The sequence below is a fragment of the Sapajus apella genome, unplaced genomic scaffold, assembly GCF_009761245.1.
Source record: "Sapajus apella isolate SASKATOON/1434 unplaced genomic scaffold, GSC_monkey_1.0 scaffold98, whole genome shotgun sequence".
Taxonomy (NCBI): Eukaryota; Metazoa; Chordata; class Mammalia; order Primates; family Cebidae; genus Sapajus; species Sapajus apella.
Genome location: NW_022437038.1, coordinates 2794928 through 2817255, shown reverse-complemented (window position 1 = coordinate 2817255; position 22328 = coordinate 2794928). Strand labels below are relative to the sequence as shown.

At 36.4% G+C, this 22328-nt stretch overlaps 1 protein-coding gene across 10 annotated transcripts in view; it reads right to left on the bottom strand.

Annotated features, from left to right (window-relative positions):
* DIAPH2 (diaphanous related formin 2) overlaps window positions 1-22328 on the bottom strand; it is a 916386-nt gene that overhangs the window by 806576 nt on the left and 87482 nt on the right. The gene's annotated exons all lie outside the window — the stretch shown is intronic.

The window sequence follows — 22328 nt, the reverse complement described above, 5'->3', positions numbered from 1 at the left end:
GCATGACATCTATGTTGTATATATGTAAATTCCACAGGTTTACTGTAAATTCATGACATTGGCAACACTGGTTGCCTAAAAAATTGGTACTGCTACTGAAACAAATACACAAAATGAGACAGGAAGTAGCCATAATTTTTCCTGCTTGCCTATTTTATTGTGGTAATCATGGAAAAAATGGAGAGTGTCTAGAGCACAAAAACTAAGATAGCAGCTGAAGGCAGTATAAACTATAAGAAAAAGAAATATTTGCATATAAATCAAAGCAAGCAATAAGGTTTACATCATGGTACATAATATAAAATTATTTTATTACAGAAGCTACTGCTTGCATACTAGCTTCGATTATTACATTTTCTAAAATTTGGCACAGGCAATATTAAAAGAAAATTTACTAGCAATTACATATATAGTATTGACGAAGGTTCTTCTTTACCTTTGGAATTCTTCCTAATACTATAAGGAGTCTAGTGTGCAAAACAAAACATTAAATTATTGCTGGAGTAAAGTAAAAGGATTAGTGTCATCAGCAGTGAAAGTAAAGCCCAGTGAGAGGTGTTTCAGTCTGGGGCTCTCTCATTTATCTTCTCTATGTATTTGTTTCCTCTGTTACATAGCTATGCAAAATAACACAGCTATAACCATTGTCAGTGCTCATCAAATTGGAATCAATAGTTTACGTTTTTCTTTTCACAAACAGAAGCTGATCTAAACAGATCTGTTATCTCCCCTGTACTAAGAATTACATTTAGAGTAACTAAATTATATTTGTTACCACTTTTTATACTGTTGCAAAATCTGCCTACAATCGCAGCTATTCACAACAGACATGGCTAATTCCAAGTTCTAATTACCTGAAGCCCCTTTCTCCACAGTACCTTCATTACTCCCTGCTAAACAGATGAGCACTTACCGTAAGATAGTAACGTTTTCACAGGTTATCAAGAGGGCAATTAGCTCATTTCAGTTGCCAAATTCTTTACTACTACTGCACTAAATAACTTTAATACTATGTAATACTGTAAAGTTTCACTGATGTCGACAGGGGACTTTTAGTACCTTTCTGTGGAAAAGGGCCTGTGGGTATAATCACATTTTGGATGATCTCCCTTGGTTTCTCCAGCTCTAGCTTCAAACATACACAGGTGTCCTCAATCTTGTGAAAGTCTCTACTTGATCCTTCTCATCTACTTGCTCCCTGTAATCCTGAAGGATATTCTCCTCTGCTCTTCCATTTGTTCCAGGGAGCTCAAAATTTTCTAAGGTTTGTGTTGTGGCTCCTATATGAGGACTTCTACAGTTTGAATGTCCCCTCCAAAGCTCATGTTGAAATTTGGTTGCCATTGTGTCGGTATTAGGAGGTGGGAACTTTGGGAGGTGATAAGGCTCTGGGGGCTGTGCCTTCATGGGTAAGCTAATCCCATTATAAAAGGGGAAGTCTGGGGCCAGGCATGGTAGCTCATGCCTGTAATCCCAGCACTTTGGGAGGCCAAGGAGGGCAGGTCACCTGAGTGAGGAGTTCGAGACCAGCCTGGCCATCACAGTGAAATCCCATCTCTACTAAAAATACAAAAAAATTAGCTGGATGTGGTGGCAGACACCTGTAATCCCAACTACTCAGGAGGCTGAGACAGGAGAATCGTTTGAACCCAGGAGGCGAGGCAGAGGTTGCAGTGAGCCGAGATCATGCCCGGATGACAAGAGCAAAACTCTGTCTCAAAAAAAAAAAAAAATACACGTTTGGCCACCTTTTGTCTCTTTACCCTTCTACCTTTCACCATGTGAGGACATGGCATTCTTCCCTCCAGAGGATACAGCAAGAGAGCCCTCATGAAATTCTATCACCTTCATCTTGGACATCCTAAGCTTCTAGAACTGTCAGAAAATATGTATCTGTTCTTTATATACTACCCAGTCTCAGGTATTCTGTGATAACAGCATAAACAAAAACAAGGACTCACAAAATAACAACACTTACTCTTCCCTTTCACCTAATTTCTATTCAGTTTATATTAGATTACTTCTACAAAGCAAATCCATTTTTTGTGTACAAAACCGAAATCCATTTCACTCCCCTCCTAACAACAACAATAGCAGTGGCTGACATTTAATCCTCACAACATACCTTGGGAATAAATAATGTTTTTGTCATCTCATTTTATAGATGAGAAAACCAAGATTAGACAGCCTGCCAGGATTCAAACCCGGGCAGACAGACTCCAGAGACTGCCTTCTTAACCACTGCTGCTCATCATATCTGAGATGATCTTACTATGATTTAGTCAACCTTACAGAAATTGCTATTCTCCAATTGTAGTCAAGGTCCAGCCAACATTTCCAAGGCTTCCACTCAGTATTGATGACTTACTACACAATAATTCAATCTCTAGACAGTTAAGACAGAATCCACTGAAGTCCGGCTTTATCATCCAGGCCCTGATGCCCCTCACTGCTCTCCAAACTTTTGGACCATATTCCCTCATGTCTTCCTCTTTCTAATTAAGCAAGTCCTATACATAGTACAGGGATAGTAGGAAAGAGACAGATGTTTGTTCTGCTATATAATCACCTCCACTTGTTTTTTCAAACTGCACACTTTTTTAAAGGCCTGATAGTCACACAAATGAGTTTTACTTCACTCATTTAATTGTGGAAATGATATTTACACTGCTGTTTTTACATGGGTTTGAGAAATGTTTTACTGGACAGAGGAACGTTTTCCTAAAGTACCAAAGCTAAAGGGACTGTATTATATTTCAATCAACATTGCCAATTCCATATATCTATAACTACAAGAAATCAAAGGCCAGAGTGTTTGATTCAAAAAAGTAGACAATGAACCCATAAGTGTGGTCATAGTATGGATCTTAGTATTTTAATAAAAATATGGCTTACTCATAAAGATGATACACATATTCATCCTGTTACTGTATTATTTTTAGCAAGATGAGATAATTTTATGTCTGTAATTATGTAACCTGTTTGTGTCATTATTTACGAAGAAAACGTATGCATCTATGTGGAATATTAAATCCCAAACAGCTGGAAAGCAGATTGATAAAGCAAAATACCTCCCTACCTAAAAATCGGTAAAGAATGAAACATTTCAGGAAAATAAAATATTCTGGGGAGATAAGAGCATCCATTCCAATGCATCTATTTTAAGATTTTAAGTTAAAATATGTCTGTCTGTCTACAATGTACTATTGTACTTCTCAGTGATCCGAACATGTTACAATCTGCTACAGATATGCCTGGGATATTCAGACGCAGATGGATGGTAACTAGGGCCAAATGAATGACCAGTGTGTGTTACAGGTTCTACATTCACATAATATCCTTAGCAGTTATTTTAAGATACCAGCAGATATTTTTTATACAGTCGCAAAACCCACAGAATAGAGGAGTGATTCCCAAAGGAGGAAGGGAGAGAACTTTCTCAAGTTACAAGTATCTGCCCTCAGAATCAAGGCTGGGAAGAGGGGGCAGTAGCCTTTTCAAACTGGTGACATCACTCATCTGCATGTTGAAAACTCTCACAGAGGCGATGCCTTGTGATCTTGCCCTTTGGACCTCGGTGCTCCTTCCTGCTGAAATAAAGAGCTCTTCTACATATGTCTTCATGACATTTATCTCCATCCAACTACCTTGGTCACTACTCTAAAGTCCATCAGAAAATTGTTACCACCATCTCTAGTTTGCATCTGCCACTGTTGGCTTTAATATCCACAAGTCATTGATGTTAACACTATGACCGATCATGTTCACTCTCTTCCTTCTTGGTCTCTTAGTTTTTCTTTGTATCTCCTGTCCAAGAAGCCCTAGGCTTCTGAAGTTAACAGCCAGAACATGTCTTTTTCTCTTGTTGTTAAACCAGTAACTTAATGATTAAAAATGTAACTCCAGAGTCTTCTTCAACTCTGGCTGGCCCTCATGTTCTCCCTTTTTTCTTCCTATCCCGCTCCACATTTTAGTCACAAATCAGATATTCAGGGCTTTTCTCACCATCACAGTAGATCCCCACACCGTCCTTTATTTGTAGAGTGGTATCTGTTGGGGTTGTTTTACGAGTATCACAAGAGTTAACCTTGGCCTACTAAGATTTCATTGATTGTATGCATTGAATGATTAACACTGAATAATCCCTTGTGGAGAAGCAAAATACTTTACGAGACGTTAACACAACTGCAATTTCATCAAAGTAATTGCTCACTTTATAAAAGTATATTGAAAACTAGAAAATGTGGCTTCCCCCATCCCCTTACAAAACAAATACATTTATCAATGGTCTACTCTAACACTAACCCAAGTAGACCCCAGGGGTCTTTTTTTCCCTGCCTCCACCGCAACACCTAGAAAAGTACCTGCTATGTTAGGTAAACACTCAGTAAATATTTTAAATAAATAAATAAGAAATATTGGCCAGGAGTGGTGGCTCATGTCTGTAATCCCAGCACTTTGAGAGACAGAGGTGGGGAGGTTGCTCAAGTTCCGAAGTTTAAGACCAGCCTGGGGAACATAGCAAAACCCCATCTCCAAAAAAAAACAGAAAACAATTAGCCAGGTGTGGTGGCTTGAACCTGTTGTCCTAGCTACTGGGGAGGCTGAGATGAAAGGGCAGCTTGAGCCCAGGAGGTGGAGGTTGCAGTGAGCCAAGATTGTGCCATTGCACTCCAGCCTGAGCAACATAGAGAGACATTATCTCTACAATAAAATGAAATTTTAAAAAATTTTAGAATAAACAGTGAGGTTTTACATAGTATTAAGTAGCAGTATAAAAGTCATAAAATATTCACACCTTTGAAATGAGGGGAACCTGTGTAATTTTAAAGTCACTATATGATCATTTCTACACTTCTTTCAATAGAATTATTTCTTAAAATTGAAGTCTATTTTATAAATATATGTTTTAACACATTTTAGTGTTAGTTCAATCTCTCTCACTATTACTATATAACAGTTATCTGATGTACTATCTTGCTTAAGCTATTCTCCTTGCATAAGAGAGCTATAAATAAAACCTTAAAGAATAATAGTTGTTCCATACATAAGGAAATTATCTCATGTTCTACCTTCATCCATAAAATGTTTACATGTAGATATATTAATTTTTTCTTTTTATTTATGTGATATAATGTTTCTAGGAAAATAGTATGAATGTCGATCCAAGGAATAATTTTGGCAATTAGAAAATGTGACCGAAAAATTATTTTAGACCTAAGAGACAGTAATTAATGCTTATATAATGAAATTTCAGAAATATTTTATTCTAATTACTCAATGTAGACTAATTAGAAGGGCAAAAATCAAGATATGGATATAAAATGGATAGCGAATATGGTATACATTTGCTATCCATTTTATATGGAGGTAATAAGGATAGCCCTCTATTAAAAGGGAAATGTCTACGCTGGAAGAGTAATATTACATCAGCATGGAGGAAACATATGAAAGGCTAGAGAACTTTTGGTTAAACTTTACCATGATCTTATTGCCAATACAAACTCTAGTGTCACCTCAGAAATACGGCAATGCCATGATATTGTTGCCCTCCTAAAGGCTGCTGACCACTTGGTCCACATCCATACTTTAGTCACACAGATTTACAGCTTAGTGTACCTACTGCTTCTCATGACCCCTCAATTCAGACCACTAAAATTATTCTTGTTTTTACATAAGAACAGCAAGGATTCCCGATTTTCACCATTTATCTTATTTTTATAAAGACCAGAGGCCTGGCATGGTGGCTCACACCTGTAATCCCAGCACTCTGGGAGAAGTGGGCAGATCACCTGAGGTCAAGAGTTTGAGACCAGCCTGGCCAACATGGTGAAACCCCGTTTCTAACAATACAAAAATTAGCCGGGTGTGGTGGTGGCCGCCTATAATCCTGGCTACTTGGGACACGGAGGCAGGAGAATCACTTGAACCCAGGAGGCAGAGGTTGCAGTGAGCCAAGATCACGCCACTGCACTCCAGCCTGGGGAGCAGGGCAAGACTCTAAAAAAAAAGATCAGGGGGAGCTGGTTTTAAAATTCTGACTCAATGTCCCATGATAGAAAATACAAATGGATTTAAAAGTGCCACACATACATATACATACACATTTTAAATGATGGGTATACTAAATTTACATATTGAAATGGACGTTTTCTGGAAGATCCATGGTTTTAAAGCTTTTTTTTTCCCCAAGACTAAACATTTTTTCAAGCATATTAAAGTAGTGTTCCATTAGTGGGAATTGATTTTATAAGTCAATCGAAAAGAACAATGAGACTATTTGAATAAACATTAACATCTAACACCAGGCATTTTGTTGAAGAGCTACAGTCCTATTACACAAAACATCCAGATGATTTACACATTTTGTTTTAGTTGTATCATACAAAGAAAATCCAGATTTTCACAAATAAATATCTACAAATCTTAACAGTTAAAATAGCATCTCTTGCAGTCTTAGAATACTTCACCATTAAAGGTGCAAAGAGAAACTACATTCTGAATTGTACACAAAAATGAATTCATCTGGTCTTACTAATTTTGAGGCCTTTGAACATGTGTATTATTTTTGTAAATTTTTAAAATAAATAAGTCCTAAAACAGAATTGGAAAAAAATGTAAAACTTACGAAGCATCTCTACAAAAGCCTAAGGCAAACAGTTTTTTACAACAAAGATAGGTTGAAAAGCATCGCTCTGGCTTATCGAACACTATGACAACATACATTTCTACATGCAAACACCATATATATTTTTTTTTTTTAGAAAACACATTTGTAGGTATTTATAGATTCATGCTTGATAACAGTTAAGGATAAGCTGTGATGACTTTTTAAACAACAGTAGAAGCCTTAAAATGAAGATGGTTAAAGGCATTCTAATTCAAATAGCAATCTGATATAAGATTTGTATCTGATAAGATGGAAAAGTAGATTTTAATGTTTAAGATATTCAGAAGGATTATGCAGCAATGACTGTAAGTAAGGCCTAAATATGACAAATGCAGTGAATAAATGTAGCACAACAGACATTTCTTTACTTCAAATTCCACTGCACCTAATGTTTTCTTCTAGGAGGAAAAGCAGAACTGCTTCTCGATTAGACTTAATGAATTAGTATGGGTATAGTTACCTCATAAAGTAAAAACCAACAGATGTTAATTGTTAGATTTCTTTATTTCATGTGTTATTTTCAGAAAGCAATTGAATGGATTTTCTAGAGTTTCTATCAATACGCTAGGGCAGTGAATTGAATTTAAATAAACAATCTGTGAGTCCATGCTGATATTTCTTTTAAAATGTCAAAATGGGGAAAAGAGGTAATAGAAAGTTCTACTTTACAGAAGAATGCCAGATGATAAATACAGAAGTAACAATGAATTAGGAAAGTCACTATTTTGTAGCAATACCAGTTATAACTGATTCAGGCAAGAATCTCATCAACAGATATTAAAACCACATGAAATGTTTCAGGGGCATAGGTTATTTACATGATCTCAAAGTAGCATCTCACATATCACTGATTAATTACAAAGACAAATAGGGAAGATGCCTCTCCAACCAAATGATCACATGTAACATCCTCAATAATGGAGCAAACTGATATCCCTGTGCCTCCTGATGTGATGCACTGAGGAAGAACATCACCTGTGTAGCATCCTCCCCTACAATGTTTACCCTGAACCTAATCATGGGAAACAATGAAACCAATCCACTGAGAAACATTTTGCAAAATAAGTGGCTTGGTCTCTTGAAAATGTTAATAAAATGAAAATTTTTTTTTAAGTCTACGATTTGTTCTACAGAAGATTAGGAAAATATGACAAATAAATGTAATGTGGAATCCTTGGCTGAATTCTAGAAAAAAAGACGTTATAAAGGGCATTATTGGGATAGCTGGGGAAATTTGAATATGAACTCTATTTTAGGCAACAGCATTATATTAGTGATGAACTCCCTGAATTTAATAATTAAACTATGCTTATGTAGGAGAAAGTCCTTGTTTGTAAGAGAGACATGCTTAAGTATTTAGGAGTGAAGTGTTACAAATCAGCAACTAAGACTCAGAAAAGACAAAAAAGAAAAAAAATTTAAAAAGAGAAATGATAAAGCAAATATAACATAATGTTAACAATTTTTAAATATGGGTGAAAGGTCTATGGCTATTCAGTGTACTATTCTTACAATGATTCTATAAGCTTAACATTTCTAAAATAAGAAATTAGAGCAAATAAAATGTGGCAGTGAGTTCCCTATATATTCAAACATAAAATAACAAAATGGATAACTACAAAAGAATTGATCAATTTCTTTAATGAAGGTATTAACTGCCAAAATACCAATCTTGTTTTTACTCATTTTGAATAGTTAATTTGTTATATATAAAAAGCTTAGAAAAATTCTGGGTGATTTTAATCAACTTCCTAAAATGTGATAACTCAGAAATAAAATTAAAATTATGTACTTGTATACTCACAATCTGATGTGACATTTTATAATTGGACTACATTAAAAACAAAAGCATGAAATTGTTTTAGCAGCTATTTTGGCCAGTCATCTGTTTAATACAAGTAAATTTTCCAAATGAAGATCTTGCTTCATTTGCAACAGTAATTCAAGAGAACCACCCCCCTTCCCCCACCGCCAAAATAATGAAAATAGCAGTTTACAAGATTTCTTGAAATGTATTGATATATTTCTGGTACTACTTATTCACTCTACACCTCTAGATTTTTTCCAAATTATTCATATCTCAAAAATAAGAAAAATGTATCATTATAGTTACTAATCTGAGAAAACTGAGATTCTGTTGTTTTACATCTTGATAGCAAACTGTGTATAATTTTAATCTGATACAGGGATAAATCATAAACATTTTTCATTAGGTTTTTAAAGCTATCCAGCAAAACACATAAAAATGGCTTATGACTATTGACATATTCAAACATTACTAAAAACAAAATTGTGCCACAGCTATTCAAGGCATAAAATGCTTCTAGATACTGAATTTCCAGTAACCAGACTATAAATAAGTGAAGTGAGGGTGCCAGGATTTATTAAAATACTATGTTGCTATTAGGAGCTATCATCTACCAAAATTATCTCTATCAGTGGACCTTATCATAAAATCGGAATTCATTTCTGAAAGAGAAGTAAAGCTACTAAAAGTGGTAGAAAGAATTCTAAAAGTTTAACTACAGAGCTGACAAACGATTGGATATAAACGTACCAAATTACTAACAACCGTTTATGCAAAGTTTATAGGTAATTTTTAATGCCCTCTCCTTAACTTATTTATCGAATTTTCTAAAATGTATTGAACTATTCTTATAATGAGAATAGCAAACTTGAAAAAGATTTGCTCTAAATCACATTGTTGGTTGTCGTATCTTTTAAGGAAACAGGGACTTTTATATTGAAATATTTAGCAAACTTAGAAGGGGAAAAAAGTCAAATTCTTACATATCTCAAAATAATAAAAGCTACTTACGACAAACACACAGCCAACATCATACTGAATGGGCAAAAACTGGAAGCACTCCCTTTGAAATCTGGCACTAGACAAGGATGCCCTTTCTTACCACTCCTACTCAATATAGTATTGGAAGTTCTAGCCAGAGCAGCTAGGCAAGAAAAAAAAGACATAAAGAGTATTCAATTAGGAAAGGAGGAAGTCAAATTATCTCTATTTGCAGATGACATGACTGTATATTTAGAAGACCCTATCGCCTCAGCCCAAAATCTCCTTAAACTGATAAGCAACTTCAGCAAAGTCTCAGGATACAAAAGCAATGTGCAAAAATCACAAGCATTCCTATATACCAATAACAGACTAACACAGAGCCAAATCATGAGCGAACTCCCATTCACAATTGCTACAAAAAGAATAAAACACCTAGGAATACAACTAACAAAGGATGTAAAGGACCTCTCCAAGGAGAGCTACAAACCACTGCTCAAGGCAATAAGAGAGAACACAAACAGATGAAGAAACATTCCATGCTCATGGTTAGGAAGAATCGCTATCATGAAAATGGCCATACTGCCCAAAGTAATTTATAGATTCAATGCTATCCCCATCAAGCTATCAAGACCTTCTTCACAGAACTAGAAAAATCCACCTTAAACTTCATATGGAACCAAAAAAGAGCCCGCATAGCCAAGACAATCCCAAGCAAAAAGAACAAAGCCGGAGGCATCACGCTACCTGACTTCAAACTATATTACAAGGCTACAGTAATCAAAACAGCATGGTATTGGTACCAAAACAGAGATATAGGCCAATGGAACAAAACAGAGTCCTCGGAGGCAACACCACACATCTACAACCATCTGATCTTTGGCAAACCTGACGAAAACAAGCAATAAGGAAAGGATTCTGTTTAATAAACTGTGTTGGGAAAACTGGCTAGCCATGTACAGAAAGCAGAAACTGGACCCCTTCCTGACACCTTACACTAAAATTAACTCCAGATGGATTAAAGACTTAAACATAAGACCTAACACCATAAAAACCCTAGAAGAAAACCTAGGCAAAACCATTCAGGACACAGGCATAGGTAAGGACTTCAGGACTAAAACACCAAAAGCATTGGCAACCAAAGTCAAAATAGACAAATGGGATCTAATTAAACTCCAGAGCTACTGTACAGCAAAAGAAACAATCATTAGAGTGAACCAGCAACCAACAGAATGGAAAACAATTTTTGCAATCTACCCATCTGACAAAGGGCTAATATCCAGAATCTACAAAGAACTAAAACAGATTTACAAGAAAAAAACTGAACAAACCCATCCAAAAGTGGGTTAAGAATACGAACAGACACTTTTCAAAAGAAGACATATGTGAGGCCAACAAACATATGAAAAAATGCTCATCATCACTGGTTATTAGAGAAATGCAAATCAAAACCACATTGAGATACCATCTCACGCCAGTTAGAATGGTGATCATTAAAAAATCTGGAGACAACAGATGTTGGAGAGGATGTGGAGAAATAGGAACACTTTTACACTGTTGGTGGGAATGAACATTAGTTCAACCATTGTGGAAGACAGTGTGGCGATTCCTCAAGGACCTAGAAATAGAAATTCCATTTGACCCAGCAATCCCATTACTGGGTATATATCCAAAGGATTATAAATCATTCTATTATAAGGACACATGCACACGTATGTTCATTGTGGCACTATTTACAATAGCAAAGACCTGGAACCAACCCAAACACCCATCGATGATAGACTGGACAAGGAAAATGTGGCACATATACACCATGGAATACTATGCAGCCATAAAAGAGGATGAGTTTGTGTCCTTTTTAGGGACATGCATGAATCTGGAAACCATCATTCTCAGCAAACTGACACAAGAACAGAAAATCAAACACTGCATGTTCTCACTCATAGGCGGGTGTTGAACAATGAGAACCCATGGACACAGGGAGGGGGGCATCACACACTGGGGTCTGTTATGGGGGCGGGGTGCAAGGGAGGCACAGCAGGTGGATGGGAAGATTGGGGAGGGATAACATGGGAAAAAATGCCAGATTTAGGTGACGCGGGGGATGGAGGCAACAAACCACATTGTCATATATGTACCTATGCAACAATCCTGCATGATCTGCACATGTACCCCAGAACCTAAAGTACAATTAAAAAAAAAAAAAAAAAGTCAAATGCTTTACTACCGCAAATCTCAAAGTACTGCTTGGCCACTTCTGAGTTCATCTTACCTTAGTTTAGAAATGGTTATTAAACTCCTAATTTATATACTATATATATTTATAATATTTAATTTAATAATATTTATACAGTATATATATATATATATATACACCTGGAGAAAAGATCTCAAATAAATAAGAAAAGCGGCCAGGTATGGTGGCTCACCCCTGTAATCCCGGTACATTGGGAGGCCGAGGCAGGTAGATCACTTGAGATCAGGAGGTCGAGACCAGCCTGTCCAGCATGGCAAAACCCTTTCTCTACGAAAAATACAAAAATTAGCCTGGTGTGGCAGCACACACCTGTAATCCCAGCTACTCAGAAGGCTGACACAAGACAATCACTTGAACCTGGAAGGTAGAGGTTGCAGCGAGCGGGAATCGTGCTACACTGCACTCCAGCCTGGGTGACAGAGAGAGACTCTTGTCTCAAAAAAATAAATAAATAAAAGAAAAAGAAAAGAAGAAAAGGATACCATGGTTATGTAGTTTAAAATGCAAATATTTTCATATTAAATGGAAGATTAGGGATAATATTGAGAGTTGCTTGTGGCTTTTCATAAAAATGGTAACTTTACATGTAGTCTGTAGCCTAGGGGCTATCTTAGAAGACGTCAGCTTTTACAAGGGTTATAACCATAACTGGCTTCTAAATGGACACTGAGTAATGAAGGAACAAATGCAGAGATGTATGTGTCACTATAAGGTGGCAGTAGTTGTGGTTCAACATTCTTCAAAAATACATATATTAGGAATTACGATGAGAATCATTTCCTTAACTGATTTCTATAATGACTTGAATGTGTAGTGTGTTTTACAGTTTACAAAATATTTCATAACTCTATTAGGATGGCAGAGTAAGTAAAGATGAAGAAACTTACGCTCCAGAAATATTACATGTGTTTTACCCCAAATCACTTAGCCATTAAGAAAGAGAGCCAGGACCTAAACCCCAGGTCTTCAAAGCCCAAATATTATAATTTTCACTGTTATAATGTACGCTGTAAGCATACATTTCATGTGGTGGTTTTCCTATGGGTATGATTCACTTTGCACACCAAGCTGTAAGTGAAAACAACTGGAGAAAAACTCCAGGTGAACACTCAAGATGTTTCTAGTTAGTATGATGAAGAGCTATCTTTGGAGTTTCTTAGATAATGAGAACAGGGAGAAAAAAGTCTCAGTCAATTTTAGTCAAATCTGTATAAGAAAAAATCACAATCACCATCAATAGAAGCATCACCAAAATTGGCAAACTACACAGACACACACACACACACACAGACACACACACACACACACACACACACACGCCCCCGCTGAGTAAAGTAAGAATGAGCATTTAGATATCACACACACACACACACACACACACACACACACACACACACACACGCTGAGTAAAGTAAGAATGAGCATTTAGATTTGGTGTATTATCAAGTAGCACTTCCACTTCTGAGGTCCCAAACTGTAGACATTCTAAAAGCAATTAAAAAGAAGAAAGTAGTATATGGAAAAGTTAAAGGAGAAGCAGCAGCTGAGGGGCCACTTAAACCTACGAGTACTCTAAGAGAGATGGCATGGGTGATGATGAACAGTGGTCCTCAGCAGAAACAGAAATCTTACCAAGAGGCAAGGGACTTAATGGCAGTAGAAGAAATTCAGTTTTATTCTTAAAAAAAAGAAAAAAGATTTTAAGATGCTAGACTGCATTTCCAATGGAAGAGGACTTCTGTTTTGAGAAGCATTATAAAATAACTAGCAGCTTTCTGATTTCAGTTTATAAACAGTTCAGTGTCAGAGGAGTTATGACTATGTAGAGATCGGACAAAAGGATGTTTAATTATTTTATTGCTGTTATAGCCTAGCATATTTAAAAATGTCTATGGTGTATTCAGACATGTCCTTGCCCTCTGAGAGCTTATACGCATTTTAATTACACAGTATTATTTAAACAAAACTAATGTTTAATTGAAATTAATTTAAAAAAGGCAAGAGTGCATAAGAAAGGTGAACACACGGGAAAAAAACTCAAAGAGGCACGATGGTTAATCTATTTCAGACACAAGGAAAATGGCTTAGATAGAATTATAGGCCATTGCTAAAAATGTGATTCTTTCTAATATTTATGTGTCTTTTGCCTCACATTTAAATTGCTGAGTATATGGTTTATCTGCATTGATGTTACCTGTTTGTGAACATCTGCTACGGAAGCCACAAAGACCGTGTCAGCAGACTCATTTTTGGCCCAATGAGCAACACCATACACAGAGGTCTTTAATTCTCTGTAATATAGCAGCTTTTCCATGGGCAGGGCTCTCTCTGTGTTGTAGGTATGACTATAGGCATTCTCCAGTTGGCAAAAAATAAGAATTGCCTATTAGCATATGATGAAAGACTAAATATTAACAGTGTTACAGAGGATGAATACCTGTGGTATCAATTATTATCCACAACTGCCTGAAATCCACCAAATCTTACTTAGGTATTGGTTAAGAGGCCAAGCTCTGAAGTCAGACAGGATTCAAATCCCAGCTCTCCCACTTACTAAGTAACCCCAAACAATGCACCTACTTTTCTAAGCCTCACTTTCCTCATCTATAAAATGAGGGTGATAATTCTTATGAGGATTAAATTAGGTTTTACATCAAGCCTGCCTAGCACAGTTCTTGGGACTTAGTGTTCTCTGTAAGTTTGCTATTATTCAGCGTTATATATAACAAAATGACTGTTATATACTGTATTAGTTTCCTAGGGCTGCCATAATAAAATACCAAAGACTGGGACACAAACAACAGAATACTTTTCTTCCCCCTTCCATTTTTTTTTTTTTTTTTTGAGACCAAGTCTCACTCTATTGCCCACGTTGGAGTGCAGTGGCATGATCTCAGCTCACTGCAACCTCTGCCTCCATTCAAGTGACTCTCATGCCTCAGCCTCCTAAGTAGCTGGAACTACAGGTTCCTGCACCACCACACCCAGCTAATTTTTATATTAGTAGAGATGGCGTTTTGCCATGTCTTCCAGGCTGGTCTTGAACTCCTGCCCTCAAGTGATCTGCCCTCAGCCTACCAAAGTGCTGGGATTACAGCCGTGTGTCACCACATCCAGCCCCTCTCCCCATTCTTCACCTTAAAAGTCCAAGATCAAAGTGTCAGCAAGTTTAGTTTCTTCTATGGCCTCCCTCCTTGGATTGTAGATGGCCCTCTTTTCTCTCTGTCTTGAAATGGCCTTTCCTCTGTGCCTGCACACAACCCTGGCATCTCCGTGTGTCCAAATGTCCTCTTACCAGGACACCAGTCAGACTGGATTAGGGCTCACACTAAAGGCCTCTTTTTTTTTAATTTTTTTTTAAACTTAACACTTTAAAAGCCCTATCTCAAAAAACAGTCACATTCTGAGATGTTAGGGCTTCAACACACAAATTTGGGGAGAGCCGGGGGCACAATTCAGCCCGTAACACAAAAGTTTTCTCATTCCAAGCAAAAGCACTCTACACAATATGAAAATCTGAAATTATTTTGGGGAAGAGCCTCAGTTCTCTAGTAATACTTCTCCGCTTTCTAACACAGAGGGAACCTATTTAAGCTCATTTAACTTTGGGAGGAGAGACAGAAAGATGGATAAATAGATATAGAGAGACATATAAACACATAGAATACATATTACATTTTGGATACAGACACCAATCACACTTTGTAGAAGAGCTCTTTGAGTGCATAAGCACTCTGCCAAAAAAGCATCATAATCATCAACAAAAATAAATGATTTACCTGAAATATACAAAGCAGTTACATTCTCCAAGCACAAGAGTTACATTGCACAAGCAGTTATTTTTTCCTTAGATCACAAGTTCATTAAAGAAAAGAACCATGACAGGTTACTAAAAATTTACAAACAGATCAGCATAAAAACTGAACCCAAAAGCTTCCAGTATCTTTGATGCTGTTAAAGTTCATTTTTTTCTATACTGTTTTAATAGGTAATTGTGGCTGCAACTATAAGAGTGCATGCAATTAATGTAGTAATCATGGTATCCAAATTATGGTCACCACAGTAAAAAAAAATTACTCTAAATGTCACTGGTCACATCACCATTCTGTAGCGATGCAGACCCACAAAGCATTTCACATAAGCATATAAACTAGATTCTAAAACAAGTTATGAATATCATGTATCATTTTTAAATGTTATGAATATCAGTGGACCATTGACAGGAAATACTTTGGTCAGTATATACTACTCAAAAGACTGTCCATATAGCTATCAGCCAAAAAAAAAAAAAAAAAAAACTCCATGGGACAAGGCCAGGCTCTAGCCTCCAAGAATTTGGGGATGGAAGCAATGTCTTCTGAAAAACTGATGCACAAAGCTACAGAAATGCATATAACACATAGCTTAAATGAGGAAATACATGAAGGGCTTTAAAGACTATAAAACACTTCATAAACCTATGGTGGCAGTTTTAAGATTATCCTGTATTCAAAGGAACTAATGTTGGTTCAACCAAACATTCCTTTCCAAACAGATAAGCAGACAAAAGTAACTTCATTAAGTAAAATGGAAAACTGAATCAAATATATGAGGAAAAGGCCAAAATTTTATATACAGTAGCTAAACTAACTTTTTTTTTTTTTTTTTTTTTTTTTTTTTGAGACAGGGTCTCAACTCTGTTACCCAGGCTTGGGGGCAGTGACGCCATCTCAGCTCACTGCAGCCTTGACCTCCCAGGCTCAACAGATCCTCCCACCTCAGCCTCCCTAGGAGATTGGACTACAGAGTGTGCCACCACACCCAGCTAATTGTTTCATTTTTTGTAGAGACATGGTCTTGCCATGTTGCTCAGGCTGATCTTGAACTCCTGGGCTCAAGCGATCCTCCCCTCTTGCCCTCCTAAAGTGCTGGGATTACAGGCATGAGCCAACTGCATCTAGCCTAAGGTAACTTTTAAATATTGATCATAATCTGCTTGTTTCCTCTTTTTCCCTTGCTAACAAGGCTATCTGGATGGTGAATGAATTGCCTCACAAATAGCAAATTTTATACAGAGTTTTCAAAGGATACATAGTGTAGAGACTATATTACTTCACAACAAAAAACACAAAAAAAGACATCATATAATTACGTCATTCTATATAGATGATCAAAATTTTGCCAGAGTTAGAAAGTAAAAGAAACCAATCCAACACGAAAAATAATGGCTATACTAGTCTTAAATGTCTTATACCAAGCATCAGATTTTAAATCAATTATTTTACCTGATTATATACACAAAGAAAAATCCTCAATAGAAATAACCAACATGGTCACAGTAAAAATGCACAGCTAATGAGCTTGTGACACAAAATCATACTGAAATATACATCTTTTCATTTCTAATATCAGGATATATTATAAAACATAATGACCCCCTATTCCTAAATATTAATATAATCAATTTTCAAAATATGTCTAAACATAATACTAATATTCATGATGTCTTTTAGACATTTCCAAATACCCAAGGTAAGATGACTTGTTAATATTTCATAATCTATACTTAAACATTAATTAAACAATAAATTTAATCTGGCATAATGAAATAATGTAATTTATGACAATGCACCGGAAGGGAAGGAACTGATAAGGTAGTGTTCCAAAAGTAAATAGAAATTTAAATAACAAAATCTTTCGAAACATATACAGATACCAAACAAGTATAATATACAAGTTAGCTTGCAGTGTTAAAACATTAGGAAATGGGAAAGTAGCTACTCATTTCACATAATGAATGTGAAATTAGAAAAGGCTGAAATTGGTACTTTAATAGCGTTTGTGCTATTTTTAAAAGATCACTTATAATATACCATCATTAAACAGTCTCAGGTCTTATTTTCATCTGATTACTAAATGAGTTTTTCTACTTTATATATACTAGTTTAAAATAATGGCATTATTTTTATTCTGATTGAATTTAGATTTTTAACAAAATTATCACCATCATAAAACTAAATATTTTACAGTAGCAACTATCCGACAATTTCTAAGCCCATTTTAAAAAATCAAATTGGAGTGCAAGAATGCAATGTTTTAACATCGTGAAGCAGCTACTTCAACCTCCAATAATCAATGTTTTGTCTCCCCCTTCTGGACTATACAATTATAAAAAGGAAAAATAAGATTTAATCTTTTTTCACAGGAACGTAGTCAAATAATTAGCCTGACACAGGTGTAATACTACATGAGGTAATCATTAAGATACTATTCTATAAATAAAGTAATAAAACTTCAATTTATTAATGTAGTAACAGCTTAACAGTCCACAAAGCATGCTGCCACATTTGGTGGTATTTTAGGTATATCACTATTAGTAGGTAGCTTATAGTAAGTAATACATCGATAACATTTTAAATTTATTCCTTTAAGCCTCATCATATGTTTACACTTTTTTTTTTTTTTGTTTTTTTTTTTTTTGAAAAAGAGTCTCGCTCTGTCACCCAGGCTGGAGTGCAATGGCGCAATCTCGGCTTACTGTAACCTCTGCCTCTCAGGTTCAAGCAACTCTCCTGCCTCAGCCTCCCAAGTAGCTGGGATTACAGGTGCCTGCCACCATGCCCAGCTAATTTTTGTATTTTAGTAGAGATAGGGTTTCACTGTGTTAGCCAGGCTGGTCTTGAACTCCTGACCTCAAGTGATCCACCCACCTCGGCCTCTCAAAGTGCTGGGGTTACAGGCGTGAGCCACCATGCCCAGCCACGTTTATACTTTTAACAAGAACTTACTCTCAGTGTTACCTTCTTCATCAGCCTGGGTGAGGGGGCAGTTGGGGGTGGGTGTTCATTTGGCTCTATTTTGAAAAAACTCTTGTAACAGTCATTCAATTAGTGCTCATGATTCCCATGTGCCATTAGGGCAAAGAAGCTTGCATTTGTTTCTGACCTTCACTATGATGGGCTTTTTTTGTTTTTTTGACTGAGATCATTTAGAAACATTGCAAAAGGTACAACATGATCTCTTATGTCAGATGGTTTATCTGGTAAATGATATTACAGGCCACCAAAATGATTCACTCTTCTCTATCTTGGTCCACTAAATCACCTACAAGTATACTTGGCCTTCAATACCTAGTAAAGATATTCAGTCGTCAGTTTTTAGGCAGGTAAATGTTATTAGAATGATCAGCAACATAGTCTCAGCAGCAAATATACAGAGAGTACATTTAAAATAGTAAAGCAGTAGTTTGAAACAGAGAACCAAATTATAAAATTACACTGCTAATGCTGTAAGAGCTAAATAAATGTTCTTGCATGGTGATAACTTTACTCATGCTATTGTGATTCTAGTAATTTCTCCCTGATTAACATATCTAACTGAACTCAATCTTCTTTTACTCCAAACTTGGTCTTGTTCCTGACTACTCTATGAATGCTCAAGTCATTTTGGTCACCCATGCTTGAAATTTCCGTCATTACTGATTCACACATCTCTTCTGGCCTTTTAAAATCATTTGCTGAGGCTGGGATATTTTACTTCCATAGTCTCTGTCTCTCATCTATACCCTCCATTTAGTTCCTACTAACCACACTCCAGTTCAGGGTGTTATTACATAAACTACAGCAACAGCCCCCAGCTTGATCTCCATGCCCGTATACCTAACCTCTCCAATTCCCACTGCTACATTAATCTTCCCCAAATACACCTTGGATTTTGTCATGCCATGGCTCAAACCCTTCCTGGGATCCTGGCTGGCTATCAAAGTAAAAATTCCTCAACATCTCTCTCCTAAAATGACGTGAACCTACATTTACAAATTAACAACCCACTAACGATGCTTACATGTTTTCAGTCATCCTAACTCACTCTTCGGATTGGTTATTAAACACCCCCACACTTTCCCTTGTTTACTCCACTCCACGCACAGTGGCCTCTGCTATACCTTCAGATACTCCAAGCATACTCCTGCCTCAAGGCCTTCACACTTGCTGTTCTCTCTTTTCTAGATATTTGCATGGCTGTTCTCATTTTAATCCAGGTCTCCATTCAAATGTCATTTTGCCCAAAGAGCTTGCCTATGTAAAAATAGCACCTCCCTGATCACTCTCTGCTTTCTCATCTTGCTTTTGTTTTTTTGTTTCTTAATAGCGCTTACCTGTCATTATATTTGATATGTGTCATATTGTCTGTATCCTCATCTTGAATATAAGTTCCATGAAGACATTATCTGTATGGTTCATCATTCTAGCACCTAGAATAATGCCTGGCACTAATAAGTACCCAGTAACTTTGTGTTCAAGAAAGGAATGAAACTGTGTCTAGAGAGGTTTACAGGGTCACAGGGAATCAATGGGTGATGCATCAGGATTCAAACTCAGGCACTTCTGACGCCGAGACAAATGCTTTCCCAAAAAGCTGTTGCTGCTGCCAACTGATTAAATTACCTCTTACTTAACATTATAAGGTCTGGTCATTACAATGTTTGCTATTTTCCAAGTATTATATGTAATCATATCAATTCTTACTTTTTTTTTCACAGAAGAATGCTTATTTTTCTACCTGTGGATAAATTATTCCTGGCTTGCAATGAAATCAAATCAAACATTTTAGCTGTTTTCTAAATTTGTTTCATGCGTTATGCTACTAAATAATAAAAACTATTTATTTTGCTTCACAAAATTCTGTAACACTTATTTACAACTAGAAGCCATTGAAAAAAGTCATTCAGTTCTATATCTCTACCCTACTCCAAATTCTCTTTGCTATTTCTAGAGATCTACAGAAAGATACTTTATCATTTCCCATCACACACAGTATCTATACCAAATCCTGAACTATTTTATTAAATCTTTAAAATAATCTTGTCAATATTAACTTGAGATCATAAATGATTTTGCTTTTTTCCTCAAAGCCCAGCAATAATCCACACCACATAACAAACAGCTTCCAATAAACAGGCAAACCATTCTCCTTCCAGCATCCAGCTGAATCCTTCCTACCATTCTTGACCCAGAATAAATTCTATTTTTCCCTTTAAATCTTCAAATAGCAAACATCTTGAACATTTAACAACAACAAAAAAAGTCAGCTCACAGTCTTATCTCACTTTACCACGTCTTTCATATCAAGCATTTTGTAGAATTTAAGACATTTAACAAAAATGTAATTCAGACCTACTATTTGCAAGATTCTTCACACGTTAAATATATTAAACATAAATCATACATCTCAAAAATATCACAAATTTAGTATTATTTTCTTCATTTTATCAATGAAAAGACTGAGATTCAGAGAAGTGAATTATTCAAGGTCACACAGCTAGTATGTAGCAGAGACAGAATCTGAAACCAGGTCCACAATCACTACTAAAATTTGCATTCCTTCATAGAGTCTGTATTGTGGACATACAAAGACTCATAGTATGTGAGAGACTATTATTTGAGGATATAAATTACTACAGGCATAAAATAAAATAGGAGTATTCTAAAAGCCTTTAAGGAATATATAATGAAATAGGAATTACAACTTAAGAGTAACTCCATAAGAGTTAAAAATAAAGTGCTGGCCGGGCGCGGTGGCTCACGCCTGTAATCCCAGCACTTTGGGAGGCCGAGGCGGGTGGATCACGAGGTCAAGAGATCGAGACCATCCTGGTCAACATGGTGAAACCCCGTCTCTACTAAAAATACAAAAAATTAGCTGGGCATGGTGGCGCGTGCCTGTAATCCCAGCTACTCAGGAGGCTGAGGCAGGAGAATTGCCTGAACCCAGGAGGCGGAGGTTGCGGTGAGCCGAGATCGTGCCATTGCACTCCAGCCTGGGTAACGAGAGTGAAACTCCGTCCCAAAAAAAAAATAAAAATAAAAAAATAAAGTGCTATGAAAGTTCAGATAAATTACTGTAGGTGGAAATGGGAGGGTGGATCAAGATAGGCTTCATGGGAAGAGCTGTGGAGGATGGCTAGAATGTTGACAAAGGAGAGAAAACATTCTATACAAAAAGATCCCTTGAGCAAAGTCAGAAGCAATACTGCCTAAGGCTAGGGGGTGGTTTTGTTCAGGTAACAGGCAGTTTCCTAGCTTGACTTTTAAAATACAATCTATATAGAATAGTGAAAAGTAAAGACTGATGGTAGCTCAAGATCTGGAGAGCCTCAAATGCCTTCATTTCTGCTTCTAATCAACAATGGATAAACAAAGGTAAAACAGGTCTATGCTGACCTCCTACTTCATTACATATTCCATCTTTCAGATTGCAATCTGGCTTTCATATCACTCATTTCTGGACCAATGTATGTACTCTCTAGGCAATTGCAATACTTAAAGTGGTTATTCTAGAATTTTTTTGAAATGCCTCTATAAAATTCCTACCTGCCCTTTTTAACAATGAATAAACACCTCTCCATCTGTTGAAGATTAATGAGACTGTGAACATAAGCCCTTTTGTACCTGATTTTCATCAGTGATCTTATATATTGTTTTCTTATTCCCTGAAGTTGCAGAAAAAAAAAATTTCTTCCTTAAGGCAACGTCCCACCTAAACTCTAGAACAAACCCTTAATCATTTCCTCTAGAAGCTAATTCCTATAGTTTTTTCCCTTTATAGCAAGATTTGCATACTCAAAGGTCCCAGAT